The sequence below is a fragment of the Rana temporaria genome, chromosome 11 (assembly GCF_905171775.1).
Source record: "Rana temporaria chromosome 11, aRanTem1.1, whole genome shotgun sequence".
Taxonomy (NCBI): Eukaryota; Metazoa; Chordata; class Amphibia; order Anura; family Ranidae; genus Rana; species Rana temporaria.
The window spans coordinates 967,184-979,203 of NC_053499.1; positions in this window are offsets into that span (position 1 = coordinate 967,184).

Here is a 12,020-nt window from a genome sequence, read left to right on the forward strand (position 1 = left end):
AAAGCGGGATACAAGGACTCGTCAGTCATCGATCGGAGAGAGCCTTCCATTAACAGACAGATAATCAGGAAATGATTGCGAATCTCCTTCTTTACAATGTAACAAAATCTGAGCATCCATTGCAGATCAGTGGGGGTCAATTTATTAGATATTGGAGGAATCAAGTGTGGCCCCTGATATCACTAAAAGAGCCACACATGTAAGTGAATGTAATGATACAAGAGATGGAGACATTTAGGGACAGAGAGGAGCTGCGGAGGGATTGGGGGATCCAATATAGGGACAGAGGGGGGCTGTGGAGGGATCAGGGATCCAATGTAAGGACAGAAAGGGGCTGTGGAGAAATTGAGGGTCAAATATAAGGACAGAGGGGGAGGCTGGGGAGGGATTGAGGGTCCAATTTAAGGACAGAGGGGGGCTGTGGAAGTATGGGGGTCCAATAGGACAGAGGGGGGCTATGGAGGGATATGGTGTCCAATATAAGGGCAGAGGGGGAGTTCATAGGGATGGGGGGTCCAATATAAGGACATAGGGGGGCTGTGGATGGATTGGGGGTCCAATATGAGGACAGATGGGAGCTTTTGAGGGATCAGGGGGGGTCCAATATAGGGACAGAGGGGGGCTGTGAAGGGATTGAAAATCCAATATAAGGACAGAGGGGAGCTTTGGGGTGATTGGGGGTCCAATAAAGGACAGAGAGAAGCTGTGGAGGGATGGTGGTCCAATATAGGGACAGAGGGGGACTTCAGTGGGATTGGGGGGGGTCCAATATAAGGACAGAGGCGGCTGTGGAGGGATTGGTTGTCCAATATAAGGACAGAGGGGGGCTGTGGACGGATCAGGGATCCAATATAGGGACAGAGGGGAGCTGTGGAGGGATTGGGGGGTCCAATATAAGGACAGGGGGGTTGTGGAGGGATTGGGGGGTCCAATATAAGGACAGAGGGGAGCTGTGGAGGGATCAGGGATCCAATATAGGGACAGAGGGGGGCTGTGGATTTTTGTGATCGAACAGAAAAGACAGAAATTGATTTCATTCGGTTTTAATATCATTATCTCTGGAAAAGAGATTGAGAAATGGAAACAATTATCTGATACAATGAAAAGGACGATATTTATACAATGTAACATTTATATGATAGATTGTATAATTCATATACAATGTAACAGATAGAAGTATATAGAGACAGGTATCATTTATATACAATGGGATATATAGAAGTATATAGAGACAGGTATAATTCATATACAATGTAACAGATAGAAGTATATAGAGACAGGTATCATTTATATACAATGGGATATATAGAAGTATATATAATAGAGACAGATATAAACTATATACAACATGAAATCTATAAATATAAATATAGAGAGACAGAGGCGAACGCACACACAGCGGCTGCACATGAAACGCGTACAATAGCGGCGAGCTCATCCATTATAAATGATATTTTCTGACTCAATCAATGACTTTGAAGTATCAGTAAATAGCAGATCAGACGCAGGCGCGGTGTCTATAGGAGGGGGGTTGGGGGGGCGGCAGGTGTCTTATATTGTATAATGTATATAAAAGGCCTGGCGGCCCCGGCGCTGGGGATGCGGCGGAGCGTTTAGGAGTTGATCTTCGCCTGTTATGGGGTCGGCGGCGGCGGTAGAAGGAGTTCATACCGCCTCTGATGTAACTGACAGTTCGGGGCTTTGTTCCTGACTGGCGGTAAATACATTGTATGTGTCGGTTATAGGAAGTGATTTGTCTTCTCTCAATAATTCACAGATTGGCGCGCCTGAGCTGACACTTCGCATCAATTCCCGCACAGCTGCGAGCGAACAATTCATCCTGATCTGTTTAGATTTAGTGTGGAGCGTGAAAACATCATCATTGTTCAGTCTGCCCGGAGTTCCCCATATGGCGCGCAGCGTACGTACAGTTGTAGCTCGTAGGTTTACACACCGCTGGCGGAACGCTGCAACCGGCGGCAGAAAAAAATACAGAACAATACCCAGAGGAGCCGCAACAAAATCAATGAAGGGACCAGAATTTACATTTTTGGTCACAGGAGAGGAGAGGCATCAGCCAGGCAATAAAGAGGAACACACGATCCCTACTGTGAAGCATGGCGGTGGATCTCTGCAGTTCAGGGGCGTGTTACCTACAGCGGCACAGGAAATGTAGTAACATCCGGACAATAAATGTAACATATCAGAAAACATTGAAGGAAATTGTGCGTTTATCAGGCTGTAAGCTGCTCATTGGACGCTCCAAAATGAACCAAAAATGAAGGTTCTGAAACCGCCGTCACCATCTCCTGACCTCGTCACCATTGGGGCTCCAAAACGCTGGAGGAGAAACGTTCTCTTACCCTCTATGGAGACGACTCACATCTCCACTACAAGTCACCCGAAGCTCAAAAAAGTCCCGGAGCTTCTTCTGCATCTCCAATCCAGCCGATCGGTGCGTTTTTGTTCCATAGAAATGCGTAGAAGAGCCGCGTTCCAGCGTTTGAGGGCATTTGTGAGAGTTTGTCGGCTCAAGTGCGAGGAAATAATAAATACATTGAAATAAAATAAAACTAAACCTAAATCCAACCCTTAAACCTAATATGAACCCCTAATCCTAACCCCAACATTAACCCCAACCCTAAACCCCAATAATAACCCCAACCCTAATACTAAATCTAAAACCAATCCTAACCCCAACCCCAAACCTTAACCCTAATATTAACCCCCAACCCTAATACTAAATCTAAAACCAATATGAACACCAACCCTAAACCCAAACCCTAAATCTTAACCCCAAACCTTAAACCTAATATTAATCCCTAATCCTAACCCTTAATGTTAAAACCCAACCCTTAACCCCAATATTAACGCCAACCCTAAATCTTAACCCCAAACCTTAACCCTAATATTAACCAATGTTTCTAAACCCTAACCCTTATCACCAATCCTAACCCTTAACCCTAGTCCTAAACCCTAATGCTAAATATTAACCCCTAACCCTAATATTACACCCCAACACTAATTTTAACCTCTTAGCCTAATCCTAAACCCTAATCATCAAATTAACCCCGATATTAACCCCCAACCCTAATCTTAAACCCCAACACTAATAGTAACCCTTAACCCCAATATTAACCCCAACCCTAAACCCTAAATCTTAACCCCAAACCTTAACCCTAATATTAACCAATTTTTCTAATCCCTAATATTAAACCCTAACCACCAATCCTAACCCCTAACCCTAGTCCTAAACCCTAATGCTAAATATTAACCCCAACACTAATGTTAACCTCTTAGCCTAATCCTAAACCCCAATCATCAAATTAACCCCAATATTAACCCCCCAACCCTAACACTAATAGTAACCCTAATCTCTAATATTAACCCCAATATTAACCCCAATATTTACCCCTAACCCGAATATAAAATCTTTAACCCTAATCCTAATATTAATTCCTAACTTGAATTCTAAACCCTAATCTCTAATATTAACCTCTAAATCCAATAATAACCCCAAACACTAATATTAACCTCTAACCCTAATTCCTACATCATATTAACCCCTAAAGCTAATCCTAATCCCTAATATTAAACCCTAACACTAATAATAATTCCCTAAACCTAATCCTAATATTAACCCCTAACCCCAATATTAACCCTTACCCTAACACTAATAGTAACCCTAAACCCTAATATTAACCCCTAGTCTGAATATAAAATCCTAACCCCAATATTAACTCCTAACCTTAATGCCAAACTATTATTCTAATATTAACCCCTAACAAAATAAATTATAAAAAAGGAATAGAAATAAATTAAAAAAATTAACCCCTAACCTTTTAACCCTTTACATAAGAAAACAGATTAATTCATAAATAATAATAATAAATAATAATAATAATAATAATAATAATAATAATAATAATAAATAAATAAAAGTGGATGAAAAAGCTAAAAACCAAGGATGATGATATTTTTCTCTATTGGATAATTAAAAAACACCAAAGCTCAAAAATGCTTTAAAAATTCTGTACAAAAAACGCTAAAAAAAAAAAAACAGCCGAAAAGCCACTCAAAAACGCAACGCAAGAACGTAAAGGGCCTCATTCACAACTCTCACTAAAAAGACTACAAGCCGCCATTGATGAAAGGCGCAGTACATCGTATGAGGAACAAAAAGGTGCGCCAATGTTTTCTCTGGGGCGTTATAACACCCCCTTTCTTCTTATGGAACTTTGCTTTTCATGCCTTTGCGATTTAAAGCATGCGTCGCAATGCGCGTCAACGCATGAGCGCAGCTCTGTTTTTTAGCTGTGCTCCTTCACACCCGTGTACGGCGCTGTCGCGCATCGCCCAGAACACTGCAGGCTCGTTTTGTGGTGCAGCAACAACGGCGGCACATGAGCACGCACGTACACGGTGACCGGCTCCTCCTACAGCCAACTCAACTTTTTCATTGGCTGACGAAGTAGAGCTGAACGCATTAAAAACGCACATCAACGCGCATTAAAAACGTGCATCAAACCTGTGAGAAAAAAATGAATTGAAAAAAGGTGGAAGCGCAGCCTAAAAGTTCACATTACAAAACAGAGAAATGCGTTGAGTCGGATCGCTCGCGTTCCTCACCTTACACGATCCGCCGGAGGGATGGAAACGAACGAGCGGCGCTCTGTATATTGTACAAAGTGTATAAAACATGGCAGTTATTAACTGCTGACACCCCGTCGCCGGTGACAACTCGCACAGACAATATCCAGCTTTTTTTTATTAACAAGGTCTAATAGTTTTCGCAGGCAGCCGGTCGCGGCCTCAGGGCGCAGCGCTGTTGGTGATCCGCGTGTATTTTTTCATTATAAATGTCTAATAAACCTCCAGAAGAGCCGTAAAAGCTTCAGATGAACTCCGACGAGCCGCTCAGAGCGGAGCCAAGCGATCGGCGATAGGGGACGATCACACAAGATGGGGTGCAGATTATTGGGGGGGGGATGCCTGGAGGCAGCGGCCCTCAGGGCACACGTGTGCGTCGGCCACCCTTCCAGCTTCACCAGCCTGATTCATAGAACAAATGCAGAAACCCCCAAACAGATTGTAAGGCGTTCCATCGCTCTGCATTTCACGAAGGATTGGTGGAAACTACCTGTGTGAGAAGCACCTGATGGAAGCTCTCCGGCTCTCGGCCACATTCACGTTTTGAATCAGCAAAGCTCAACCTCAGCAAGATCACCGCTAGTGACACCATCGCCCTCACCCTTGGGGGACAGAGGGGCAGCAACCCCCCCCCCCCCCCCGAGGAGGTTCACTTCTCCTTCCTGACAGAGCCCCTCAAATCACATCATTCCGCTCCGTCGTCAATCCTCCCCATCATCCCATCCTCATCCCTATACCCCCATGATCCCTCAACATTCTCCACCCAGGCTTACTATTCCTATTGGCGAAATCCTACGGCACCCGCTGTGCCCATTATGAGGGGTTCCCACCATCCCTGTGCCGAGTTCCCGGGTCTGTACACCCGCTGTGCCCCATTATGAGGGGTTCCCAGGTCTGTGCCCATTATGAGGGGTTCCCACCATCCCTGTGCCGAGTTCCCGGGTCTATACATCCGCTGTGCCCATTATGAGGGGTTCCCACCATCCCTGTGCTGAGTTCCTGGGTCTGTACCCCCGCTGTGCCCATTATGAGGGGTTCCCACCATCCCTGTGCTTAGTTCCTGGGTCTGTACACCCGCTGTGCCCATTATGAGGGGTTCCCCCCATCCCTGTGCTGAGTTCCTGGGTCTGTACACCCGCTGTGCCCATTATGAGGGGTTCCCACCATCCCTGTGCTGAGTTCCTGGGTCTGTACCCCCGCTGTGCCCATTATGAGGGGTTCCCACCATCCCTGTGCTGAGTTCCTGGGTCTGTACACCCGCTGTGCCCATTATGAGGGGTTCCCCCCATCCCTGTGCTGAGTTCCTGGGTCTGTACACCCGCTGTGCCCATTATGAGGGGTTCCCCCCATCCCTGTGCTGAGTTCCTGGGTCTGTACACCCGCTGTGCCGATTATGAGGGGTTCCCACCATCCCTGTGCTGAGTTCCCTGGTCTGTACACCCGCTGTGCCCATTATAAGGGGTTCCCCCCATCCCTGTGCTGAGTTCCTGGGTCTGTACACCCGCTGTGCCGATTATGAGGGGTTCCCACCATCCCTGTGCCATTGATCATCCTCATCCTCTAATCCCAACCTGTCATCTCTCATCCTCTAATCCCATCCTGCCATCGATCATCCTCACACTATAATCCCATCCTATCCTTTATCATCCCATCAAGTCATCGGTCCTCCTCATCCCATCATCTTCTCATCCTATCATCTGTCATTCCATTCTGTCGTTTGTCGCCCTACCTTCCATCATTGCTTCCTAACATTCATCATCCCCTCCTCATCATGCAGCATTGTCTGCGCTCTTTGCACTTTTCCTCCGACATTTTATCGCTTTCTTTCTGCTCTCCCTACACACATTTCTTTCCATTCCTCTCCCTCCTGACGTCTCCTCGCTCTTCATATCCTTTTCACAGCACTTCATTTTCTCCACAAGCGCACTTCTCCTGCGCCGCTCCTCTATGTAGACTGTAAATCAGTTTGTCCTCCGGAGGGACGTGGCGGAGCAGGTAAATGTCCAGGTCAGCATGCGCTGTACCCGGACATGACACCTATCAGTCCGCAAAACGTGCAGGCCGCGTGAAAGCAGAAAATTAAATGCATCGTTTACAGTGTGGAGAAGGAGGAGAGGGCGCCGAGCCCGTGTATGGCGGGTATAGAGGGCCGTCTGTAGGAAACCACGATTACAGAATGTCGAATGGAGAAACATCCAAAATGACTAAAATAAGACAAAATCTCCTTTTATACAACCGGAGTCCTAATCTGTGCGTTCAATAAATTCATAAAAATGAGGGATAATATGTGTATCAATGGTCTCTCAATCTATGGGGGGGATTTACCAAAACTGGAGAGTGCAAAATCTGGTGCAGCTGTACATGGCAGCCAATCGGCTTCTCACTTCAGCTTCTTCAGTGAAGATTTGAAAAAAAGTAACCTGGAAGCTGATTGGTTGCTATGCGGAAACTGCACCGGATTTTGCACTCTCCAGTTTTAGTAAATCAACCCCAATGTGTCTATCCATATCCTATCAATCAATCAATGTGTCTATCCATATCCAATCAATCAATGTGTCTATCCATATCCTATCAATCAATGTGTCTATCCATATCCTATCAATCAATCAATCAATGCGTCTATCCATATCCTATCAGTCAATCAATGTGTCTATCCATATCCTATCAATCAATGTGTCCATCCATATCCTATCAATCAATGTGTCTATCAATATCCTATCAATCAGTCAATGTGTCTATCCATATCCTATCAATGTGTCTATCCATATCCTATCAGTCAGTCAATCAATGTGTCTATCCATATCCTATCAATCAATCAATGTGTCTATCCATATCCAATCAATCAATCAATGTATCTATCCATATCCTATCCTATCAGTCAGTCAATCAATGTGTCTATCCATATCCTATCAATCAATCAATTCGTCTATCCATATCCTATCAAGCAATGTGTCTATCCATGTCCCGTCAACCAATCTTCATGTCTATCTATACACTATTCAATTCATAATGTATCAATTCAATCAATGTATGCATCTATATTGTATCAATGTAAGTGTCTATCCATATCCTATCAATGAATCAATCTATGGGGAGGATTTACTAAAACTAGAGAGAGCAAAATCTGGTGCAGCTCTGCATAGCAACCAATCAGCTTCCAGGTTTTATTGTCAAAGCTGAACAAGCTAAAGTTAGAAGCTGATTGGTTGCTATGCAGAGCTGCACCAGAATCTGCATAATCCAGTTTTAGTAAATCCTCCCCCTATGTGTCTATCCATATCCGATCAATGTGCCTATCCAGATCCAATCAATCAATGTGCCTATCCAGATCCAATCAATCAATGTGCCTATCCAGATCCAATCAATCAATGTGCCTATCCAGATCCGATCAATCATTGTGTCTCTCCATGTCCAGTCAACCAATTTCCATGTCTATCCATATCCCATCAATCTATTTATGTGTCTTTCTATATCCTATCAGTCAATCAATCTTCATGTCTACCTATCAATCAATGTGTCCATCTATCTATATCATATAAACAAATCTACGTGTCCATCTATCTAACTTGTATCAATCAATCAATCAATATCTTATGTATTTTAGAACCCCGGTATCAGGCCATACACAATGATACATTGCTGTAACGTTTTTCCCACATACAATCTTCTGTCTATGAATGTATGGGGTGTGTATTCTGCGGCTTCTCTGACACGTCTCCGATATTCCTGCGTCTATAAATTCTGAAATCCATCTGCGTATTCACACAAAGCTCGTTTGTTCTTCGGCTTTTACAGCGTCTGCCACAACCAAAATGTTTCCTTTCTTGCCCACGTAACACAGCGACCCCCGCACAGCCCGCCCTGCGCCCGCCGAACATGTACCCGGTATATACAGGCCGCGCACCCCCTGATCCGGAGGCAGCGAGCGCCACATCTATACCTACCGAGCCTGCGTTTTCTAACCCCCGACGACGCAGTAAAATATAAAATACCTGCAGTTGAGACCGTAAATACGTAAGAAATCTTAACGCTAACATTCGTTAACCTCTTCCTGGCCAGGACGCCACACAGTACAACATAACGGGGGTCTAACGAGGCGACGCATGGTGGCACTAATAAAAAATAAAAAAATCGCCTTCCCCACAAAACACAGAATTCCTTGTTTTTCACTAATAATACGACACGACGTCCCAACGTTTTTCACCCGTTCAGCAGAAAGACGTTATTTTCTCTCGCCGTGATTCTGATTCTTTATTCACACATCATCAGCAATGCAGCATCGTACCATCTGGGAGAATTATATAACGAATGCATCGTGATTAACAAAGGGCCCGAGCACAAGAGCTGACACTCTAAGGTACTTGTGCTGCGCCCCCCTCACCCTGGCACTTGTGTCCTTTCCAGCAGACGCTCTGCGGTGATTCTCTATTCCCTGCATAACGATAAAACAAGCAGCGCTTTAGCGAAGGTGACAGGTCTACGCCGAACGTTAAGAAGCCATTGACCCCGTGGCTTTATTTGCAATATTTTTAACACGTTCCCCGCTTCCCTGCCATGTGCCTGAGGGTCGGGGGGGGCGGTTAATGAAGCGCACAAGCTGGCGATCTCTTTAGGAGGTACATTAAAGCCAGCGGAGGCCGGTGGCACAGCGGCAAAGTGACATACCTAGAATGGAAAGTCCTTTGTGCTCAGCTGATCCTAAAAGGTTTTCCTGCAGAGATGAGAATTGCTGCAGATTTCCCCCCGAAGATGGATCACAAAAAAAACGCTTTAGTCACCCCGACGCTTCCACGGATCTCAAGTGTCCCTCGTCCAGACAAGGCCACTTCCACCCCTCAACCTGCAAATTGTCAACTTCAGCCGCAACAAAAAAAAAAGAAGAAGAAAAACTCAGCTGGCTACCGAAAAAAAAAAATGTAAAAGAAGAAAAAAAAACACACGACATTCGTCAAAAATAATATTCTGACAACGCAAGGAATCACTAGAAAAACAATATTCCAGCAAAACGCACGCCGACTCACCAAATAAAAAACATTGTCACACTGAGGCTCACCAAAATAATAACATTGTCACACTCAGACTTCCCGAATAAATAACATTGTAACAGACTCACCAAAATAATAACATTGACACACTCAAAGTCACCAAAAAAATGACATTGCAACACTCAGACTTCCCAAATAAATAGCATTGTAGTAATCAGACTCACCAAATAAATAACACTGTGACACTCAAAGTCACCAAATAAATAAAATTGTTACACTCAGGCTCACCAACAAATAACATTGAAGCAATCAGACTCACCAAAATAAATAAATAAAATTGTAACACTCAAAGTCACCAAAAAATGACATTGTAACAATTAGACTCACCAAAATAAATAAATAAATAACATTGTAACACTCAGACTCACCAAATAAATAACTACCTCTAGACTTCCCAAAAAAATGTATATTGCAACAATTAGACTCACCAAATAAATGACATTGTAATTTGTAACTACCTCTCGACTGGCCAAGAAATAACATTGTAACAACAATCAGAATAACATTGCAACACCCAGACTCACCAAAGAAATGACGTTACAACTCCCAGACTCACCAACAAATAACATTGTAACACCCAGACTCAAAGAAATGACATTACAACACTCAGACTGACCGAGAAATGACATTGTAACTACCTCTCGACTCACCAAGGAATAACATTGTAACACCCAGACTCAAAGAAATGACATTGTAACACTCAGACTGACCGAGAAATGACAATGTAACACTCAGACTCACTAAGAAATAACAATGTAACACTCAGACTCGTGAGAAAAATAATAACAATATTGTCAGAATATGGATCCCAAAGGCCACAACAAACATGTAAATTCTGCATCTTTATTTACACGTGAGAGAAATAAACGTGGATCACATCTGTGGACAGGGACGGGCTTTTTCGCCTGCGATATTTATCTCCCCCCCCCACCCAACAGAAAAAAGCATCTTTGTGTTGTGTGCCGTCCCCGCAACATCTATTCTAATTTTGAGTGCGCGGTGGAAGCCGTTGAACGGGCTAATTCTGAACAGAGCCTATTGAAATGGGACACACACAAGCATAGCCCAGTTTAGCAATGGATACAATCTGCTGAATCGGCAGGCTAATTTTAAATGTGGCATTTTAGAGCCCCTCGGAGAGGCCGTGCCACCTTACCTTATGAGGGAACTTCGAGGACAGCAACTGTTGAAAACAAAATACCACGAGGGGATCAACTTCGCCCTGCACAGGCCCGGGCCAACAGATTGTTTTACTGACAGCCCGTCCTCGCTTCACACAAGAATACCTCCCCACCTAAGAAGAAGACGGCAGGAGCCTCGCCGGGGGGGGGGGGGGGGGGGGTTCCGGCTGCGCTGGTGGAGGGACCGACACCCCGCAACAATTACTGCCATCCACAGACCATCCGTCAGCACTTTATAGGGGCTCGGCTGCCTGCGCTGGAGGCTCTGCAACACCGAACTCCGAGCGTGCTCCACACATCTGACAGCATCAAAAAAATCTTTAGGAGAAAAAAAAAATTCGCTCTTTTTTTGGGGGGGGGGGGGGGGCAATAAACTACAAATGAAAGCTCGGTGCAATTGTGTAATACTCTGGGGGGTTCAAAATTTAAAGTGAAAGTATTTTCCTGGGGTGGGGGGGGGAAATGCTAATAATAAAGAACGATAAATAATAAATCATACAGATTCCAGGCCACGAGGGCCGGTTGGCGACGCACAATCCACGCGCTATCGATACAGGACAGGGCGCGGGGCCTTTTATCTGCCAGGTCTGTATTTAGGAAACTCCCCAAGGAGAAGAATAATCTACACGGCTCAGGCCTCCCTCCACACACTCGCAGCTCCCTCCTGTCTCTATTGTCCTCAGAAAACCTGAGAAAAGTCACCAAAAAAAAAAATCACACAGACGCCCCATTGTCAGCCGACGTGCGGCCCCCCTAATCTGATCGCCCGACAATCGTCATGTGCGATGAAAAACATGTTTCTTCTCTGGAGGGTGTCACATGTGTACAAAATATGTCTGATCCTCATCACCCTCCACTAATACAATGACCAGGAGGCACCTGGGGGGGTCACTCACCTGGATGGGGTCACATATTATATATACTGTATAGAAATATATATAATATCTGTTATAGAAGAGGAACAAATCTGATACTAAATATAAATAATAATCAATGAGGATCAATGTCTGCACAACCTTCCTATAAACATGTCCTCGCCGCCCTCCACCAACAGACCAATGACAGGGCACCTGCGGGGGGGGGGGGGTCATTCACCTGGGGGGGGTCACATATTATATATACTGTATAGAAATATATATAATAG